At 40.0% G+C, this 21,732-nt stretch overlaps 1 protein-coding gene across 1 annotated transcript in view; it reads right to left on the bottom strand.

The window, feature by feature from the left end:
• Window positions 1–21,732, bottom strand: part of LOC131033391 (metacaspase-5) — an 85,728-nt gene that overhangs the window by 29,084 nt on the left and 34,912 nt on the right. The window lies entirely within an intron of this gene.

Consider the following 21,732-nt stretch of genomic DNA (forward strand, 5'->3'; position numbering starts at 1 on the left):
ACTCAACAAGGTGGTTACTCAAATTGTACTGAATGATAGATTTATTTATCTTTTGTTGTAAAGTTCCAACATTGATATTCTTGTGGCTTTGCTCCCAACTCAAATATTTCCATTATCCACAAATGAAGATGAAGAGATGTGACAAAAAATTGATGTCGATAGCTCCCTATGGAGAAAATTTAATTGCTTGGTCTCATTTACTTTCCAACTCTCATTTTATTTAGATTTTTGCCTATTTGAGGCCAATACTATTATGAAAACTATATAATTTTATTATGGACAATAAAATGATGGTGTAATCTAATTTGTTGCATGTATTATTATACGAGTAATTGGTAAAAATTGAATGAATTAAATGAATGATCGAAAGATCATTTATAGAGTTATAAGAGATCGATGTTTCTATTAAGAAACAAACGATGACAAAAGCAAAATTAGAAAAGTCTAATATTTACAATATTGACCATTAATAATTAACTAAAGATATTATTCTAATACCCTCCCTTAATGGTCAATCTGTCTACTTCACCAAGTTGCCCCCTGAACTTAACAAACTTATCCAAATGTAGGGACTTGGTGAGGATATCTGCATTCTGGTCCTCAATAGGAACATACTACAAATCCACGGATCCAACTTCAACCAGCTTGCAGATGAAGTGACAATGAAGCTCAGCATGCTTGGTTTGCTCATGGATGACTGGATTTTTCCAGTTTGAGCACCCCTTGATTGTCACAGAAGAGGGGTGTAGGACCTGCTTGAGACATTTGGATGTCTGAAAGCATCCTTCGAAGCCAAACCGCCTCACAAGCTGCTTTGACTATTCCTCAATATTCATCTTCTGTCAAGGAAAGAGTTATGGCCTACTGTTTCTTACTGGTCCAAGTGACAACACCTGTGCCCAAACAGAAGACATGCCCGGATGTGGACTTTTTGTCATCAACAGAGCCTTCCCAATCCAAATCCGTGAAACCAATAAGTCTGGGACCTTTGGTCCATCTATAGAGAATACAAAATTTTGAAGTGCCCTTGACATAGTGCAGGATCCGCCTTGCTACAACCCAATGATCTGATGTAGGAATTGTCATGAAACGGGATATGTAACTCACTGCATAGCTCAAATCAGGTCTACTGGAAGTGAGATATATAAAACTGCCCACTAGTTGCCTGAAATCGGATTCATTCTCAACTGGAGAACCGAATTTGGCCGACAACTTTAGGCCTTTCTCCATAGGTGTAGATGCAGGTTTGCAATCTTGCATTCGAAACTTGTCAAGTAGAACCCTAGCATGTTTAGACTGAGCGATGAAGATGCCATGAGACTGCTACCAAACCTCAACCCCTAGGTAGTAGTGCAGAAGCCCAAGGTCGGTCATGTCAAAATACTGGCATAAATTTTGCTTGATTCCCTGAATCAAAGATGTCGAATTGCCAGTGATGATCAGATCATCAACATAAATAACCAATGATGACATCACTGCTAGTAGTCTTGACATACAGATTTGAATTAGGACTCCTCTGGAAACCTTGATCTGTGAGGTACTTATCAATTTTCATGTACCATGTCCAAGGAGCCTGTTTCAGACCATAGAGTGCTTTCACCCATTTGAGTACCTGGTGTTCTTTTTCGGCAACCTTGAATCCAGGAGGTTGTGTCATGTAGACCTCTTCCTATAACTCACCATTCAAGAAGGCACTCTTGACGTCCATCTGATGGACCTTCCAACCACACTAAGCTGCCATGGCTAGGACTAATCTGATGGTCCTCATCTTGCTGCCGAAGCAAAGGGCTCCTCGTAATCAATTCCTTCACGCTGAGAGAAAGCTTTGGCAACAAGACAAGCCTTGTACTTATCCAAAGTACCATCAGCCTTGTATTTGACCTTATAGACCCATTTGCATCCAATGGGTTTCTTCCCTGGAGGAAGATCTGACAAAACCCAAGTGTTGTTTTTCAGCAAGCTTTGGTGCTCAGTTGCCATAGCTTGTTCCCACTCAGGTATCCCTTTCGCCTTTGTGTATGTCTAAGATTCATAGTTCATACACACTGCGAATGTTGACCATGAGAGCAAAATTGATATAATCAAGATGTTTGCTCGTCTTCTAAGCAGTTCTACCCTCGATGAGCTCATCATCATGAAGATCAACAATTGTCTTAGGCCACCATGTAGGCTGGAGAGTAGAAGTGCCAACATCAGATGCAGGAGGTGCAACAAGATCAGGTTCATCAAACAGAAGATCGGATGAATCCTGAGGAAAATCAGATCGTGCAGCTACAAGTCTAGGTGATCCTGCAGGAGAAGGAATTGGTGTAGGTGTAGGAACTGGAACAGTTGGAGCCCTCCCATCAAGTAGACCTAATGGAAGATGGACACCCAAGTTGAAAGCCTTGAAAGGCTGATCCTCTGAATCCACAACTGGAGGAGAGAGATAAAATGGCCCTCGTTCCTCATCAAAAATCACATCTCGAATGAAGATGAGATAATTTGTCTCGATGTCAACCAATCAGTAGGCATTGTGATCATCACTATAGCGAGTAAGCTTGAGTTTCTAGCTCTTGGCATCCAACTTAGTGCATTTAGCATCAGGGATCCAAACAAAAGTAGTGGAGCCAAAAACTTTCTAATGACTGATTCTGGGCTTGCGGCCTGACCAGGCCTCTTCGAAGTCTTCTTTACAGCTATTGTAGGAGACCAATTCAGAAGATAGACTGCAATATTAACTTCTTCAGCCCAAAACTTATTCGGAAAACTCTTGTGTGTTCAAGCATAGACCGGGCCATTTTAGTAATCATGCGGTTTCTCCGCTCAATGGCACCGTTTTGCTGAGGGGTGTAAGGTGTAGTGAGTAGGCGCTTGATGCCATGTTGTTCACAAAAATGGGAGAAGGCAGAAGAACAGAATTCTCCCCCATTATCAGACCAAAGAGTAACAATATGTTGACCAGACTCTTTTTCTACTAATGCTTTGAACTTTTGAAAGAAAACAAACACCTTTAATTTCTGATGAAGAAAATACACCCACATTTTTCTACTAAAATCATCAACAAAAAGTAGAAAATACCTAGACCCAGTAAAAAAAGGTGTATCCATAGGTCCACAGATATCAGCATGGACCAATTGTAATACCTTAGAAACTCTCCAGGAGTCGCCATCCGAAAACGGAGTCCGATGTTGCTTCCCAGCCTGACATGCTCCACAAACTCCGAAGTTCTGGGTCTGGATTTGTGGCAGTCCAATGACAAGATCTTCCCGAACAAGCTGAGAAAGATGGTGCACATGTAAGTGCCCATAACGTTGATGCCAGAGTGTACTAACAAAGGAGTGCTTGGCTGCCCTAGCAAGCTCTTGAGAATCACCAGAATCAACTAGTTTGAATAGACCATGATCCTCAAGACCCACAACAACAGTAGGCTGAGTCTCCCAATCAATGATACTACATTGATATGAATTGAAGGTCACGTCGAAGCCGAGGAGAATGTCCCAGAATTTGGCTGACTGAGAGAAGGTTGAGTTCCATTCCTGGAACATAGTACATGTTGAGGAAAATCAATTTCCTCCCTCCAGATTGAATCTGCACATTGCCCTTTCCGACAACGGTGTACTCTTCCCCTCCAAAAATAATTGAATTTGAGTAAGGCTGAAAATCAATGAACCAATCTCGACAATGAGTGAAGTGGCAGGAGGCACCTCAATCTATATACCAAGCAGAGGATTTTACATGGTCTGCAGGTCTTTTAGCCATGAAGGCGTAAAAGGTAGACTCGCTCTACTCAGTGTGCTCCGCTACATTTGCTTTAGGTTGTGAACCACTTTGCTTGGCCTATGCAGCCAATCGTTTATGGCACTCAAGTTTCATATGACCAAATTTATGGCAGTAATTGCACTGAACACTTTTCTTCTCTAGCCTTCTGATGACGGAGAAGAGGGTTTCTACTGAGAAGATTGAGATTTGCCTTTATCCTTATGAAAGGATTTGGCTGCGAATGCTTGTTATGTAGAGGATGAACTGGTACTACTACTGAATTGTTGCTTCCACCGTCCTGCTGCAGAAGTTTAGTGCAGAGATCAGCAAACTTCAAATCAACACTGGTTGAGGTGATGTTGAGTGTTTCGACAAAATGCCCGTAGGTTTTTGGAAAACTCTTCAAGGTGATGACAACCATGTCCTCTTCCTCCATATTTCGACCGATGGCTTCTAACTGGTCACGGATGTCTTTGATCCGATTGAGATGCTCCTGAAGGGATTTGCGCTCATCCATGACTATAGAGAAGAGAATATTTTTTGGAAAGAATGCTCTTCTCCTATGAGATGTCTCATGGAACGTCTTGAGATGCTCCCATATCTCGGTAGCTGTTTTGTCAGAAGGTAACTGAGGAAGCTGATCGTCGGTCACTGAGAGCTTGATGAGCATGACAACTTCACGATTTTGTTCATCAAACTTTGTCTAATCAGGACCAGCTGTAGTGGGACGAGAGACCTTTCCAAGGACCAACTGATCGATGACACGATACTAAAAAATTGTGAGCATCCACTACTTCCAAGTATTGTAGTTTCTATCGTTGAATTTTTGACTCCCCTCGAGTAGAATATTCGTCAAAGATGCCATCATTGAAAACTGAGGTCAAAGCTGGTTGACCGAATGATGGCACAAATATCGAGGCAAGAGATAGTCAACACGTGAAATCATATAAATGCAACGCATGCATAAAACGGAGGCAAAAAACTAGCACAAATTTGAGGCAAAATTGGGCATGGATCCCAATGTACAGATTTCGAATGACCCAAAAAATTCTGATAGAGACCTAGAAGAGGATTCGAAAAACCAAAAAAAAAGTGATCAAAACTTGGAAAAAAATGTTCTAGAAATGTGTGCCCTAGCCGCAAAAAAAGATAGAGGGTTCGTAAAAGCAAAGTTGAACTACTCGCCACTCGGCAAAACTCACCAAGCCCTTGGGGAAAAAACATGGTGAAAACTCGGCAAAAACTCGGAAAAACTCAGCAAAAAACTCGGCAACTTAAAAACACGCTTAAATTTAATAAAAAATGCATTTTTTTTGCAAAATTTAATGAGAAGATGCATCCAATGAGTCAATAAATGACAACACAAAAGAAACAAGTTGATTCTAGATATATTTAAATGCAAAGTGTCTACAAAATCGCATCCTCATGAGGAAAGCTGATGGCTGGAAGCCTGAAAACAATATAGTAAATAGTTTTTGTAAAACCAAAAGTAAATACATCGTTACAAATTACAATTACAACTTCCTGTTCCCAGCTCTAGCAAAAAATTTGGGAGAGGTAGATCTACAAGGTCCAGTCGTAGAAGTTTGCAGTGGGCGTGTGAGTGTTTGTACCTCCTCACTCGGTATGGCTGGCTCATCCTCCATCATGACTGAAGCTATGTTTCCACCTTCTTGTGGCACTGGCAATGACTCCTCATCCTCATCCTCTTCCTCCTCAATGCCATCTAGTGTGAAACCAAAGCCACCCCCCTTCCTCCTCCATAGCCTGCCTCTCCAAATCAGTGATCTCACCCTCGGAAAACAATGGAGGTTGGTCTTGTGATGTCCAATCACTATAAGGATCTATATCATCCAAGTCAATTGGACCACCTTCTACTTCCTCTACCTTCCTTACGCGCAATCAAAGGTTATATAGCACAAAGACAAGGTCATTGAGGCGTTTTTGCGCTAACTTGCTCCTCTTCTTCGTGTGGATTGCTTTAAACAAGCTCCAATTGCGCTTACAATTGGATGAACTGCAAAGCTGACATAAGACTTTGAGGGCAAATTTTTTGAGATGGGGGGTGTTTCCACCCCAATTTTGCCACCAAGCATCTACAAAATAAAAAAAATTGGAAAGTTAGAAAGCAAAGAGAAAAGAGAAAACATAATTTATCAGTTTATCAATCACTTTAGATCCCAAAATCCAAATGGCAAATGTTATACCTGGGGTTTGAGTGGTTCTTCCTCTCCTAGCCAGCTCTGAAGAGAATAGCTTATCCCTTCCTTCTTCATAATTTTGGAGCTCACTCACAATGAGGTCTCTCTCCTGAACATCATGTTGAACAATATATTTGAAATCAAAAATCTTCCCAAAGGCGTGAAAGCTAAAAGATCATCGGCCAAAATATCATGTCGAGCATCTCAGAAAGAGTTTCACCAAAAGAATAGTTTTATCGAAATAAAGCATAAGGAGTAAAACACTAAGTTAATATGTCTTCGGCAGAATATCTCTTTCGGTAAATGAAGGAAGCCGCTCATCGATATTCTAGTTTCATTGAAAAGCAAAAAGCAAACAAAAGGTGAGATCGAGGAAATACAACTGCCGAAGAGACTAAAAAAAAAACATTCATCGAAAAGCAAATCTTATCGATAACATTATATCGATAAAAACAGAGGGGTTTCATCGATAAAGGAAGGACATCGAAGAAAAAAGGTTTTCGGAGGGCTTGCATGATCTTTCACCGAAGAACAAAACTCATCGAAATATGATTTCGATGAAACTCGCGAATGACTCATCGAAAGAAATTTCATCGAAGAAAAGATGATTTCGAGGAGACTAGAAAATGGTTTTTCGACATGGGCCATTCGCCGATAAGGTGATATCGAGGAAAGTGAACTTTCGATGAAAGATCAAAGTGTTCAGCCGAAGACAAGGGTTTCATCGAAAACTCGATTCACGATCATTTCAGTTGAACAGTACTTCCCGCGAAGGAATTAAAAGCTCAAGTAGAGGATGTCACATCTGCAATTAAGTTTAAACATTTGAATAGCCGTTATGAACGCAGAGACATTAACTGTTGCACAAGTTGCCCATACAATTACAGCTGAATTGATCGAAGTTTCATAAGAACCAGATTGATGCCAAAAGACGGAAAATTGCAAGGAGTTTGCTGAAGTTCGTAAACGACAGACAGAAGAGCTCGACAATTCTCCAAGTAAGTGTGATTTCTCGTATTGATTGAAATTATGGAACCTTCTTCTTCTTCTAAAAAGAGTAGAAAAGGGAAGGAATTAAACCCTGAAGAGAAGCCCAAACGACAGAAAAAGGAGGGTAGAGCTTTAACTCGGGATTTGCTAGACCAGTGCCAGACATCCAGTGTGAGGTCCAAAAAAATCAAGTCAAGAGGAAGGGTTGGAAGATAGATTTGAACATCTAGGAGACATATGGACTGAAATCAGAGGACATGACTTGTTCTTATTTGGTTACAAGAGAAGGGATGCTCTTGAGCCCGTAAGTAACCTGTGGAAGAAAAATTTAGGGAAATTGGTAGTTCCGAATGTATTTGTGGATGTCGAATTAATAAAGGCTCTGGTAGATTGTTATGATCCAAAAACCAAAACCATATGTGACTACCAAGGGAATCCCATGGTGGTGATTAACAAACAGACTATTGATATGGTGTTTGATCTAGACTGGGAAGTAGAAGAGAAAATTGATATACAGAAATTGTCGCGAGAATTCTTTAACTTGGAGGACATCTATAGGACATGGAGACTACCCATTCACCGGCCAAAAGTAGGAAAGTCCTTTGTTCCATTCAGTAAAGATGACAAGGTGCCATTTGATGTCAACCAATTCCATCCGTATTTTAAGTATACATACTATGCTGCAGCCCAAGTATTAGGCTTGGAGGCTCATCCTCTCATGGATATTGGGGTTATGGTTTTATGTGTTGATCTACAATCAAAAGACCCTAGGTCGTTTGACTATGCTACTTATGTTGCAGAAGCCCTAAATCATGGATTAGAAAAGTTGAAAGGGGATCTTGTGAATGTTCATTTCTCATTGTATTCCTTATTCATGCACATCATTCTTTATTGTGGACAAGAAATCAATTTCTGGTTAGATGATTTTAGCATCAGAGCTTATGATAAGAATGGTTTGAAGAAACCAGTTCAGTTGTGGGTTTCTGCATGGGATCAAAGATTTATAAACAACCAATATTGGCACTTTCAGGAATATTTTGTGAAACCTCTTAGTGCAGCCTTCGGACAACATAGAGATTATACTTTGTCTCCTGAAATTAAAAGATTCCTCGGGCCAAAAGACTTCTCTCCAGCACAACTGGGGTGACTGGTATTGCCACCTTAATCATACAGAAATCAGGGTATTTGGGTATGAAGGAAAGCCATACATGCTTCCAATTACAGTACCAAACAGGGTGGCTAGCCTGGAGATTGTAAGACAATTGTCTGCTGTCAGTGCCAAACATCTTACAGATTTTGGTAAACAATCCATTGTGCCAGGGTTATTGGTGTTTTCTGATTTTATTGTTAAAAGTTCCAAAAGTTATCATTTACTTCAAAATAAATTAGATTATTATGGCATGACTCTAGGTGATCCTAGAGAGAACTTTGATCCTGAGGGATATATAAGAGTTGCAAGGGCATCACAGAAACTAAAAGCCGGAATACATGTGGCTCAAATGCCAGACGATTTAATCAAGAACCTTGAAAGGGAAGAGGCCAAGGTTTTGAGAGAAAGAAGCGAGATGACTTGGGAAGCCTTCAAGTGGAAAAGAGCAAGGGGGATGGTGGATGGAGACTTACTTGGAAACCTCCAAGATCCTTTGGAGATAGCCAAAAAACTACTTCAACATGAGGTAGAGATTAAGCATAGAGTGCCCCCACAGTTCCTCCATTTTATCAACACTGAAAAGGATAGTCAACCTTTGGCTCACATGTCACCAAAATCAGCTGCTAGTAGCATCCCTGCTGACTCCCCTAGAGAAGATTATCCCCCTGGTTTTGAAGCAGAGGTAGACGTGGACACTGGTGAATTTAATATTAGAGATGTAGTTGATATAAGGATGACAGAGCATGAAGACTTTGTTGCGGATGACGGGTTTGCTTCTTCAAGAGAATTCCTTTCATTCTTGTACCAGTACAAAGGGGCTCATGTGAAACGAAGTATGGCTGGGAGATCAAAAGAAGAACAGATGAGAAAGCTACAAGATGAGATTGATACCCTCATGAAAGATATGACCCCTGAGAAAGGGAGGAAAATATTAAAGGAGGTTGGTGTTATCATCTTTTCTGGTTGGGATATAAATTCAGCACTTCTGTTTGATGGATTCTTGAAGAAGCAGGACTTAAATCAACAGGTATTACCTCAAGAGATAGATAAATTGTTCCTAGGCTCAGGATATGATCCTGATCAAAAAGCTCTCCTGCAATGGGCACTGTATCCGAAAGGAAAAAGACCAATTATTGTGGATATTGAAGAAACCTTTGGACACCTTATGATCCATCAGGTTGGAAAGACTGACCCTAGGGTCACTGCTAAATTGAACCTGGATGTAGCCAAATTAAATTTGGATCAGACAGAGTTTTTGGTCAGGGAAAACATCACCTATAAGGGGTTATATGAAAGATCTAAAGAGGAGAATCAAAAGCTACAAGCAAAGATATTACAACTTGAGACAGGAACTCCTTTAAGTGAATATGCTTCATATCCCACAGGACAGAGCTTGGATGATGTCTCTGATGTTCTGTATTGGAAGTATCAAGCGGATAAGGCTACCAAACAGGTAAATAATATCCAGCAAAAGATGGATAAAATGGTTAATGATATCATTGAACACCGATTCAACACCATGCTTATACATGTTGAACATTATTGGAGGGTGTATACTGGAACCATAAAGGCGTTAAGAGAGCATGAAAGGTTAAAAGCACGATTACATGAAGTAATAAACAATATTGATATAATGACTCCAGAGGAGAAAACAGAAGGGATTTCGTATATGGAAATTCATGTTAAATTCGAAGATGTGCTAAAAGGAGATCTTAAAGAATTGGATGATGGGAGCTCTGTTGGAATGCCCTCGGTTTATAAAGAAGGAGAAGTAATATCTATGGAAGATTTGCGGAATGAACTTATCAGCATCAAGGATCGGGCTCTGTCAAAATTGGATCGAAGCAAAGACATGGCCCCTATCGTCAATCAGACGATATTCGAATACCTTTCACAGGGAGAGGAATTAAAGAAACAGAGCATCAAAATCAAGACTTTTAAAGAAGATGATTATATTCATCATTTAGGGATTCTTAATCTCTTTTTACTTAAGTTTGTTAGGAATGTTCAAATTAACAATTAGTACTTTGAAAAGACACGTCTTTTCATAGATAACATTCGCTCTCATATATATATGAGATAGATTTCTTGTAATAAAGGGTTGATAAGAAAAAAAGATGATAGTAATGTATGTCAGCTGGAAAGCTTCATGTTACACAAATTTTGATAGATACGTAATATAATCAGTTGTCTTTTCTTTGCATATGTGCTGTGGATTATTTCATTTGTTGTTGGCATTTGCTTGTGATATTATCTAAAGGAGATAAGGTTATTCATATTCTTTGAGTAAAATTCATGCTGTATGTTATAAAGTTGAAATAAAAGTTCTGCTTGTGAATTATAATTGTTCTTCGCAGTACTTACTTGGGTGGTCCCTTAAAGGTAGGGTTAAATTCATTCAAGCAACTTATGATATAAGCATTCAATCGATCTCATAGGAAATAGTAACTGACAAATCCACAAAGGGGTGGGTTTAAAAAAACTGTCTCACAAGATCACATAATAAGTCCTTAAAAAATATAGACTCTGTAGCCCAAACAGCAAAGAAGGCACTGGCCACTTATAAATTACAATTTAACACCATATCCATCACATTCTATTATAGGAATAGTTGAGTAGGAAACATAGGGTAAGTTGGTAATAGTGTATACATTTGAAATCCTAAGTATAAAGATCGAATAGCTTCTACAACAACAATCTTGAACTCATCTGCTATATCTCCGTCCTAGGAACTTATGCCATTTTGAGATAGGAGGGATCCAGATTAAGATACTAAATCTGCTATAAAAAGCATTAGTTGAAGGAACAACTAGTGAGTAGGTATACCCGCCTAGGTCCTGCAGAGCCTAAAGTGAGAGAGTTAGTAACCGAATAGGTTCACTCTATAAGTTGGCCAAGTCAATTGGAGGGTTTGATCATAGAAGTTGGCATTTCCTTAGAACCTATCCAATCTGTTGATTTGAGACCCAACACATCGGGTACCATCCTCTCAATGCATGTACTGAGGCCCTCCATGACCTCTCCATTCGAATCTGAGTAAGAACCCTCGAACCTAAAACGAGGGTTGAGGAAGTACCCTGCTGCATGAATGGGTTGGTGGAGCTGATTGTTCCACCTCCTATCAATAATTTCCCAAATGTGATCAAATTTGAGTTTATCCCCCTTGTAGTAGTTTTTGATAGACTCCTTGGCCCTATCCATGGCCTCATAAAGATATCCCATTGGGGTTTTATCCCCATCCACCAAGCGGAGAACTCGAACCAAGGGCTCTAACACCTACAATTGAAAAATACAAATTACAAAAAGTTTAATTAATGAAGTTACAAATTAGTATTGAGAGACTTGAATCAAGAATAAGTAAAAATTATAGTTTTGAAGTTACCTTCACAATCTTTGTAGTCCTTTGTGCAAATTGGTTGCCGAACACCATGAATACCACAACCTCTCCTCCAGGCTTCTTTGAATATGGTGAGTTAAGCCATTCTCCACTCTGTTGTGACCATTTCACACATCGCCCCATTAGAATGGGGACCCCCTCTTTTTCTTAGGGTTTTTGCTTTCCCTTAGTTAGGTTTTCTCTCTACTCGCTAGGTTTGGAGTGAGTGAGTGGTCACCTGGGCTAAATTAGGGTTTATCTCTGAAAGCTCGTATTAGGGTTTCTTTCAAGCTGAGTCTAGCCTAGTTTTGGGAGGTCGTTAGTTGTGAATCAAGATGGTTAGATCGAGGAAAAGGGAGAATAGGTCTCAGGTCAGGGTAGGTCTGGATTGATGGTTTTCTTGTCAGAGTCCTCTTTTCCTCTAGGTCCGAGTCGGTTGAGCAGAGTCAGTGGTCAGAGAGAGATGAAAGTGGTGATTTCAGAAACTGATGAACAAATGCACTTCATGGTGATTGAAGGAGTTTTGAAAGGATATGATCAAGGTTGTTGACTTTTGAGCCGTAATTGGGAAAGTTGATACATGTTTCACCTTGAAGAAGAGTTTTTTAACTTTGAAATGATGAAAGCCAACCTGGGAGGAGATTTTCGCTCCTGACCCTTCCAAAGGGTCCAGAGCGAAATTTTCCTTTCTTGCCTTCCTTTGACCTTGAAACCTAGCTTGACCTTGCCTAGACCCAGTATAATGGAGATTTGTCTTGATTGCGATAAGAGGAAGTTGATTTGGCCAAGTTTGTGTGAGAATGAGTTGAAAGGAAGATGAAAATCAACCTAGGAAGTGATTTTCGCTCCTGACCCTTCCAAAGGGTCAAGAGCGATAATCTTTGAAAACCTCAATTTCTTCATTGTTCAGGACAAGCTTTTGGTTTCTAAGGCATGCTTGGTGATGTTTTTTGAATGTTCTAGCCTTGTAAAGATTGAAAGATGAAGGATTTTAGTCAAGAGGATGAATTTCGCTCCTGACCCTTCCAAAGTGTCCAGAGCGAAATTCTTGAAAGCTCTCATTTTTCCTTGGCTAAAGTCAGGATCTTGATGGGGATGCATGAACAAGGGTCTATGTTTGCCTCTCAAAGAGAATTGGAGTTCAAAAGGTCAAAAATCAAGCTCAAATCATGATTTTCGCTCCTGACCCTTCCAAAGGGTCCAGAGCGAAAATCTTTGTAGCCCACATTTTCTTCCCAATTTTGTCTAAGTGTTGGTTTCTAGGGCATGTTTGAGGATGAATTGGCATGTTCTTGCCTTGAGATGGAGTTGATTGATTTTGAAGAACAAGATTTTGGCCTAAAGGAGAATTTCGCTCCTGACCCTTCCAAAGGGTCCAGAGTGAAATTCATCATAAACCTCATTTGTTGCCTTGAATGGACTTGAAACCTTCTTCCTCAGGTGGAAAATGGTCTAAGTTTGCTTCTTGAAGTGGTTTGAAGTTTGAAAAGTGAGTAATCTAGCCTAGAATGAGATTTTCGCTCCTGACCCTTCCAAAGGGTCCAGAGCGAAAATCCTTTCGAAGCTCATTTCCTCCTAAGTTTGACCAAATTATGATTTGCAGGGTATCTTGAAAGGAAGGACGGACATCTTGTAGCCTTTGGAATGTTTGAAAGCATTGAAGTGTGAAGGATTTTGGACCAAAAAGTGAATTTTGCTCCTGACCCTTCCAAAGGGTCCAGAGCGAAATTCCTAAAAAACACATATATTTCATTGGAGGAGGTCAAGTCCTAGGTTTTTTATGGCGTGGATGGAAGTGAAGTAACTTGTCTTTGCCTCTTGAGGTTGTTTTGAATGGGAGAAATGAAGAATCTAGCCCAAGTCAAGATTTTTGCTCCTGACCCTTCCAAAGGGTCCAGAGTGAAAATCTCCCTAAGATGCATTTCTTTCCTTGTTTGGCTAAAATTTGATGTCCAAGGCATGATGAGAAGGAGAATGAACTTGACCTTGCCTTTAAGAGTGTTTGGTAGCTATGAAAATGAAGGATTTTAGCCAGGAAAGGAAATTTCGCTCCTGACCCTTCCAAAGGGTCGAGAGCGAAATTCCTTACAAGCCTACTTTTTTGACCTTTCTTGGGCATAAAACCTTGTTCCTAGGGCGATGAAAGATGAGATTCTACCTTGCAAAGAAGTTTCAAGTTGAAAGAGTGATGATTTTTGGCCAAGAATGAGATTTTCGCTCCTGACCCTTCCAAAGGGTCGAGAGCGAATTTTCTCAAAATCTCTTTTTGCTATCAACTTTGTGCTAGATCAAGTGTGGGCTAAGGTAAAATCAAAAAGGAGTTACCCCTGAGAGTGACTTCAAGTTGCTAGAAACCATTGAAGTTGAAGGAATTGAGCCAAGTCAAGATTTTCACTCCTAACCCTTCTAAAGGGTCCAGAGCGAAAATCCCAAGTCCACCTACTTTCTTTGCAAGACAAGATTAAAATTTTGATTTTTATGACCTAGAGAGGAGTGAGGCAAGGTGTCCTAAGTCTTGGAGGTGATTTGAAATTGAAAGGATGGAGAAATAGCCCTAAAACAAGATTTTCGCTCCTGACCCTTCCAAAGGGTCTAGAGCAAAAATCCCAAAATCTACCTATTCCTTTCAAATTTATGCTAAACTATGCCTAGACCAAGGTGAAAGATGCCCTTGAGATTGCCCTTGAGTTGATTGTTGTCTCCAGAAATGATGATTTTAGGCCAGAGGAGGAAATTCACTCCGGACCCTTCCAAAGGGTCCAGGGCGAAAATCCTTCAATCACCTATTTTTCCTTGCAAAATCAAGTTAAACTTAGGTTGGATGAAAGAAGAGAAGTATTTCCTTGCCTTGTGAGGTGGATTGAAGTTGAAACGATGAAGAAATGAGCTACAATCAAGAAATTCGCTCCTGACCCTTCCAAAGGGTCCAGAGCGAAAAACCCTAAAAACACCTTTTCCTTCAAAACTTGAGTGAAGTCAGGCCTAAACAAAGATGAAAGAGGCTATTTGAAATTCCTTGGAACGATTTTTGACCATCAAAGATGCATATTTTGAGCTCAAATTGGAATTTTGCTTCTAACCCTTCCAAAGGGTCCAGAGCGAAATTTTGGATAGGTCCTGTCCCTGGCTAGGTTTTTGAGCAAATTTGACCTTTTTGGTCTTGTGAGGATCAAACCAATATTGGCAAGTTGAGAAGTGGATTCGAAATGAAGGAGTCTAGATGAATTGAAGTGAAGGAGATTGAAAATTAGGCCTAAAGGGTGAATTTCGCTCTTGACCCTTCCAAAGGGTCCAGAGCGAAATTCCCAAAATGCAATGTTTCCTTCAAAATAGTGTTGAGCCAAGTCAGTAGTCGAAGTGAATGGACCTTGGAGATTGCCTTGAAGAAGGTTGTTGATTGAGCAAAGGTGAGTTTTGACCTAAAAAGTGAATTTTGCTCCTGACCCTTCCAAAGGGTCCAGAGCGAAATTCCCATTCTCACCTAATTTACCCATGTGAAAGGTTAAAAAGTTGAAATCCTAGGCTTTGTTAAGCCAAAACAAGCATATGCTTGCCTTTCGAAGGATTTTGAAGTGAAGAAAATGGGGTAATTGAGGCCTAATAAAGAAAATCGCCCTTGACCCTTCCAAAGGGTCCAGGGCGAAATCCTTGAAGACACCTATTATTCACCTTGTTTAGACTAAGTCAAAAGCAAATTGCAAAATTATGATGACAAGAACATGAAAGATGGCAAGTCTAGGTTGTGAGGATTTTGATTAATGAAGTGAACAAAACCTAGATAAAAGTTCAAACAAGCCTCCTTGGAGAGACCTAAACTATGAACATTCTAATGCCTAAGGAGAATGAAAATTCATCAAAAGCCTTGATCAAGCTTTTGCATTCGCTAAGCTAGCCTATAGTTTTTCATTAAATTTGCCAATTAAAACACATTTGGGAGACTAAGACAAATTCAGATAAATTAAGGCACTTATAAATTGATCAATTAATTTTTCTAAGCCTTAAAATAAATAAAAATCCACCTTTAGCTTTGAAATTAATTTTAAAAATTAAAAAATCATATTTGAGCGCCCAAAATTCATTATTGTGCCTTTGCAAACAAGTCGGCCATGCTTGTGGAGGAGTTTTATTTTATTTTATTTAAGCCTTTACCAAGTCGGCCTAATGGCAAAACAAGGTGAGCGCCCTATAAAGGAAGGTGTGTTTTGACAATTTTAAATCATTCATTCATTTTCCCTTGTGCGAACTTGAAGAGCAGATTTGGACGTGCGAAATTGAGCAGGTTGGAGGATAATTTCCAGATTTTGGAAGATATTTGAAGGCTGGTTGAGGGCGAACTTCTTCTTGAAGGCTGATTGAAAATTGAATCCATCAAAGAGAGGACCAGAAATTCAAATCAAACATCTTTGTCCAGCAAATTCTCATTTTTCCTTCATTCATTTTTCAAGGTTGATAGCTAAAAAATCAGGGAAGAGGTATGTATAATCAGATTTTTGAAAGTTTATTCAAGATTTAGTTTGATTTTCCATAGCAATCCTTTGAAAGTCCAAGTCTTGTACAATCTGATTTCAATTCTCAATTAATATTAATTTGAAAATTCATAATTCTAGGATTTATCACATTATTTTCAAATTAATATTTAGTTAATTCCTTGAAAAGACTTAAATCCTATACCTTAAGATATTATGCTCAAACCCTAACTTTAAGCTTTTGTGTAGGTATCAAATGACGACCCCCAAGGTCAGAGGATCCACTACTCGACAGGCTCTCATCAAGGAGGATCAGAAGAACGATGAGTTGGAGACTAGGATCGTGTCCAAGTGGAGCAATATCGGAGACACAAATCTAGGAAACTTCAATGTGAAGAAGTTTCGGGAAGCGCCCTACATCGGCAAGCCGTCACCCGTTGCAAAGAAGATAATTGAGAGTGGCATTATCAAGGCCACCGGTTTCCCTCCTACAATCAAGTGTCATGAGTTGATGATCGAGTGTGCCCGGCACTATGATTCACACTCAAGGACAATCGTAGCCGAGGATGGAACTATCTTAGCCTACCTTTCAGAGGAAGCTATAAGCGAAGCTTTTCATCTCCCAGAACATGAAGACATGATCTACAAGAGCTTGGAAGGAGCTAGGTCTATCTACGAGGATGATCTTGATTCCTGTTTGAACTTCATCGACAAGAATTGGTTGCTCAAAAGTCGACCTCGCCTGAACAAGATTCCCAATACACCGCACAGAATCGACTTCCAGGAAGAATTCAAGGACTTGATAACCTTGCTCAATCGGGTTACGGGTGCTTCTCAAGCTTTCTTCTTCGACAAATGGATGTTCTTCTTCATACAAGTGATCGTCCAAGGAAAGGGAATGCTTAATTGGGCTAGAATCATTAGCAACAGCCTGGACGTGCAGTTGAGAAGACTAAATCCTACCAAGTCATTTCACATGGGTTCATATGTTATATATGCCTTGATCAGAAGTTTTGAGTATGCAAGGCTACCTCACAGAGGAGTTGTTGGGAGAGGACCTGGAGAAATAAGAGTTTGTGATTCTTATGTTCAACTGCATCATCCGTCAGGAAGTGACTACAAGCTAGTCAATGACACCTTCACAATGTATATCACCAGGACATTGCAAGGAGGGATTCACAATCGACTGTCTCTAGATGCGCAGGAGCTCGTGAAGAAGCATGGTGCATGGTTCATACAATTTCCAAAATTCACATACATCAAAGTTCATGGATGTCCTTCACCTCCCTACATGTTGCCGAGATATCCTACAGATAGGATAATACTACTTGAGGTGACTAGGCAGTTGGCAGCTTATGCAAAGGCATCAAGACACAAGCATGGAAATGGAATTCCCGTACCCATCCTACTAGGGAACTCAGTTGAAGTATGTCCTAATACTCAGGCCGCGGAGGATGTAGAGAAAGAATTATCTCTATATTCATTCACATCTTTTGCCTCAAGGGAGAATTTTGATCTTCATGGTCATATAGAAGAGACAATCGGGAAGAAGTACAAGCATGAGTTTCAGGTGGAGGACTTTTGGATGAATGTCCAAGATGATGTAGAGGTCAAAAGAAAGATGCATTCCAGGTTACCCTTGGATCTCATCAGGAAATGCAAAATTTACAGAGTAGCCGATCAAGCCCAGGACAGTGGTAGATACCTCCAACCATCCTATGAAAAGGAAGATAAAGAAGTGAAGATAGATTGGAATGAGCCAGAGGTTTCACACCTAAGAGCTTTGATGGCTCCCGTTTTATCTTGCACTCGCAGATGGGTGGATGTACAACATCAAAAGTTGAAGGAGCAGAATGTATCTATGACATTCACCTTGGAAGCAAGACTAGAAGAAGGAGAGGCAAGTGTGAGTGAAAATACTTCTCATTCCAAAGGTTCAAAGAGGAAAGGACCTGAGAAGAGAGAGCCTTCCAAGAAGAAGCAGAAAGTGAATCCTGATCGTCCACCAAGCACATCTTCTAGGCATGAAAAGGAAGCAAGTCAAGGAGAAGATCAGAGGCAGATAGTGTATGAAATTGATGAGTCTATGGAATCCATGGTACAGAATGATAAACAAGGAAAAGGACAGACACCTCAACGTTCATCGAGTCAATCTCCCTAGGTTGGTGCTAATGAGCAACAAGAAGAAAAGAATGATGATGAAGCAACATCTCCTTTCAGGGAAGATAGACCTCTGCCTAAAGAAATACAAGTGAGGGAAAGGAAATCTACCATTCCAGATTGGCTAAAAGAGAGGTTGACAAGGGTAGTTGTGGTCGAAGAAGAAGAACAAGTATTTGACTTGGAAAGCCTCATAGGAAATTCTCATGAAGTAATAGAAAAGAAGAAGGCCACAAAGATGTCAAAGGTAATTAGAGATGAGACAGGATCTAGAAAAGTGCAGATAGCTACACCAGTGGTGGACAAGTATGAGGATGAAATTCTAGCAGAAGAATATGATCTAGAGACATTTGATCTTGGTCCACTTACCTCCGAGCAGGCTATGGAAGAAGCAACTGATTCACTAAAAGCACTCAAAGACAGACTCAAAGAAGAAATGGAAAAGAATAAAAAGCTAGAAAGAGAGGTCAATGCTTGGAGGAATTATTTTAGCCATCTTAACCAGCCTTTGAGACGACAAGATCCAGCAATATCTCCTTTGCATGCACTTCCTCTTGAATCAATAAGTGAGGCAAAGAGGGTGAAGATCTTGGTCCAACTCATGAGTTCTTGGATTGATGAATCTTACAAGGTAGCCATTGAATTTGCAACAAGAATGATGAAGACGGTTCATCGAGCTATCCAAGTCCTTGAGATCATCCATAATCTAATGATAACTATAGATGCATTCACTCACATTAGAGACGTTATCATCCTAGTCTTGCAAGTGATAAGAGGGACACCGAGACAAATTCTAGCACAAGAAAAGATAATGGATGGAGGAACCCATAGCCTCTTGCAGTGTTCAGCTCTGCTCCAGATAAAGGAAGTTCTTTTCGAAGACGTCAACACCAGATGCAGCTGAGTTGAAGGCACCATCCATCCAGTTCAAGACAAGGTGTTTGAGGTGTTGTGTACCATCCTTGATAGACGGATTGAGATCGAGACAGATGTGGACATCCAGGAGTTGGAAGACAGAATCAAGGTCATCTTTTGCAAGGAAGAGAACATTGTCACAGAAAGGCAGCGAGATCAGATGTATGCTACTATGTTCCTGATTGAGAAGACCAAAGAACTTGAGCCTGGGTGGGAGACGACTCTTCTCACTGCTTTTGATCAAGTCCTCCACTTGGAAGAACGAATGAACAATCTTCCTGAGATTTCCATTGGTGAGATTGAGGGAATTGTGTCCAGATTCATTGAATATGCTAGAAAAGAGCATAGGAAAGGGAACAAAGTTCTAGATGAAAAGTTGTTATAAGATGATGTGGCAGCTTAATTCCTATTGGTCTATGTCTCCTCGTTATCTGTGCCAATTCTTATTGGCTATGGATTGATAATGTTTATCTAAGTGGGGACATTTTTGTAACAAACCCTAATTAGGGTTTAGGTGTCAAAATCTCAGCCATCGATCTTCTTTTGATCTAGGTCGTTCATTGTATTTGAGGATGCTATATAAGCCCTCACTCATTTCATTTTAAAGGGTTAGAAAAGTTAGAAAGTTAGAGAGAAATAAGTTTAATATTGTCAACAGCAAAAAATTGAGTAGTGAAAAGAGAAAGTTGAACAATTGTTATTTATTTGGCTGTGAGATCAATAAAATATTGAAGTTATGGTGTTTTATTGCAATCCTTGCGGCTATTTCCATGGTTGTTTATCTTCTTGAATCACTCTTAGTAGAGATAGCATTTAAATTTTAAGTTTGAAGGACGAATGTTGTGCTTGATCTTCGATAAGACTCACATTCCAAACCACTAGCTCCTTACTGATTGTAAGAACGCCTTGTGTGGTCAACTGGAAACATTGAGATTGATTAAGAGTTCAATCATCATTAGAAGTATTGATATGTATCTCCGTGATAGTATCTATCTCCTTGGTGATTTGAAAATCATTGAATCCCCTTAGAAGATCGCACCAATTCCAGTGGAGTTGTAATCCTTTGGCAAAACTGAAATTGGTAGAATCTTATCAAGACCAGTCCTCATTGAGTCATTCTTAGGATTAGTTTAAGTATCTCTTCCTTGAAACCTTTACCTTTTGATCTTTTTTGGAACATCTGTTAGTATTAGGAGAATCATGTTTCCTCATTTGGAAGGTAGTTGCACAAACAAGCTTTCTTTGAAAGTACGTAAGGCCCCTTGAAAAACAGTAAACACAACGACCACTGGTGCTTATCCGCGAGTAGAGATCCTACATAGCAGAACCTTGAAGTCCTTCCGATTGATCCTTTTTGCGATATCTTCAGCATTCAGAGACTTTACTCAAGAGAGGATAAGATACCTCTGGGTATTTTATTCTGTGTTTGGTCGTGTACAAAATACACATCAACACACTCACAAACATTTGTTTCAAAAAAGTCAATGCATCAAGAACACTTTGCAACGTCAAGAAAATCATTGCAAACCTTGTGACACCAACTCTCACCAAATCTCTCCCTTGGGTGTGTTGTCTCATCAAATTTAGAACCCAAGGGTGATTGTAAATATATTTGGTGATCCTCCTTGCATTTTCCAGAACTGGAGTCACTCACTCAAGTTTGCCTATGTGCTCCAAAAAAAGGTCAAGGACATGTGTTGCACAAGGTGTTCAAAAAAGAGTGGGGTGCCTCGCTTGGAAGTTTCTTCCTGCAAAAGAAGTTATTCTTAAGAAAGATGCAACCAAGTAAAACAAAGCAACAAGTACAACAAATGAAAATATTAGTAATGCCTAAAGGTGATACTTCAAAAGGATTCTACCTGCTGACACATATGTTGCTGCATTATCTGTGATGATTTGCACCACATTCTCTACCCCCACCTCCATCACAACCTGCTCCAACATTCCAGCCAATGTTTCTACATTTTTCACCATGCTGGAGGCATCAACTTACTTCAAGAACACTACATTGTCCTTGCAAGCAACCAAAAAATTTATAATGGTGTGGTTCTTGCCATCTGTCCGCCCATCAAAAAGAATGGTGCAGCCATATTTTGCCCATTCATTTTTTTGTTCCTCTACCACTTCCTTTGCCCTACCAACAGCATTTGTGAGCAACCTACAAGAACAAAGTGAAATTAGTTCTTAGTAAACAATTTTGATTTAATAAGCAAGAAATCTACAAAACAATTAAAAATGAAATCAAGTGGACTATTTAGTAATTTACTAACCTCTCACTCAACTCCTTGTGAGTAGGGGCCTTGTACCCCTTTCCTACAACTGTCATTGTGGTCACCAAATTCAGCCAATAAGGATTTTCTGCCACATTGAATGGAATGTTGTTGAAGTACCAAAAATCAGCACATGCAATGTGGCATTTCTCATGTGCCTCCCTATTCCATCCAATGGCCTCTAATGATGCTTGTGCTCCAGGTGTGTTCCTGGGCACAAAATAGTCACCTATGGACCCTGATCGTGATGCAACAGTGGCACTAGCATTGCTAGAGCCAGGTACTCTACTAGAGGAACCAGATGCAATGGGCGAGGTGGTGGTGGGTTTGCGGATACATGGGCCACACCGAGAGCCCACTATGCTCTGAAGTGCTTCTTATTCCTCTTCAATATCAATAGAAGCACCTTGAGATCCAGCTATAGCTGATCTCATGGCTAGCTTTACACTCTCCCTCTGCAATT

This window comes from Cryptomeria japonica, chromosome 7 (genome assembly GCF_030272615.1).
Source record: "Cryptomeria japonica chromosome 7, Sugi_1.0, whole genome shotgun sequence".
Classification (NCBI taxonomy): domain Eukaryota; kingdom Viridiplantae; phylum Streptophyta; class Pinopsida; order Cupressales; family Cupressaceae; genus Cryptomeria; species Cryptomeria japonica.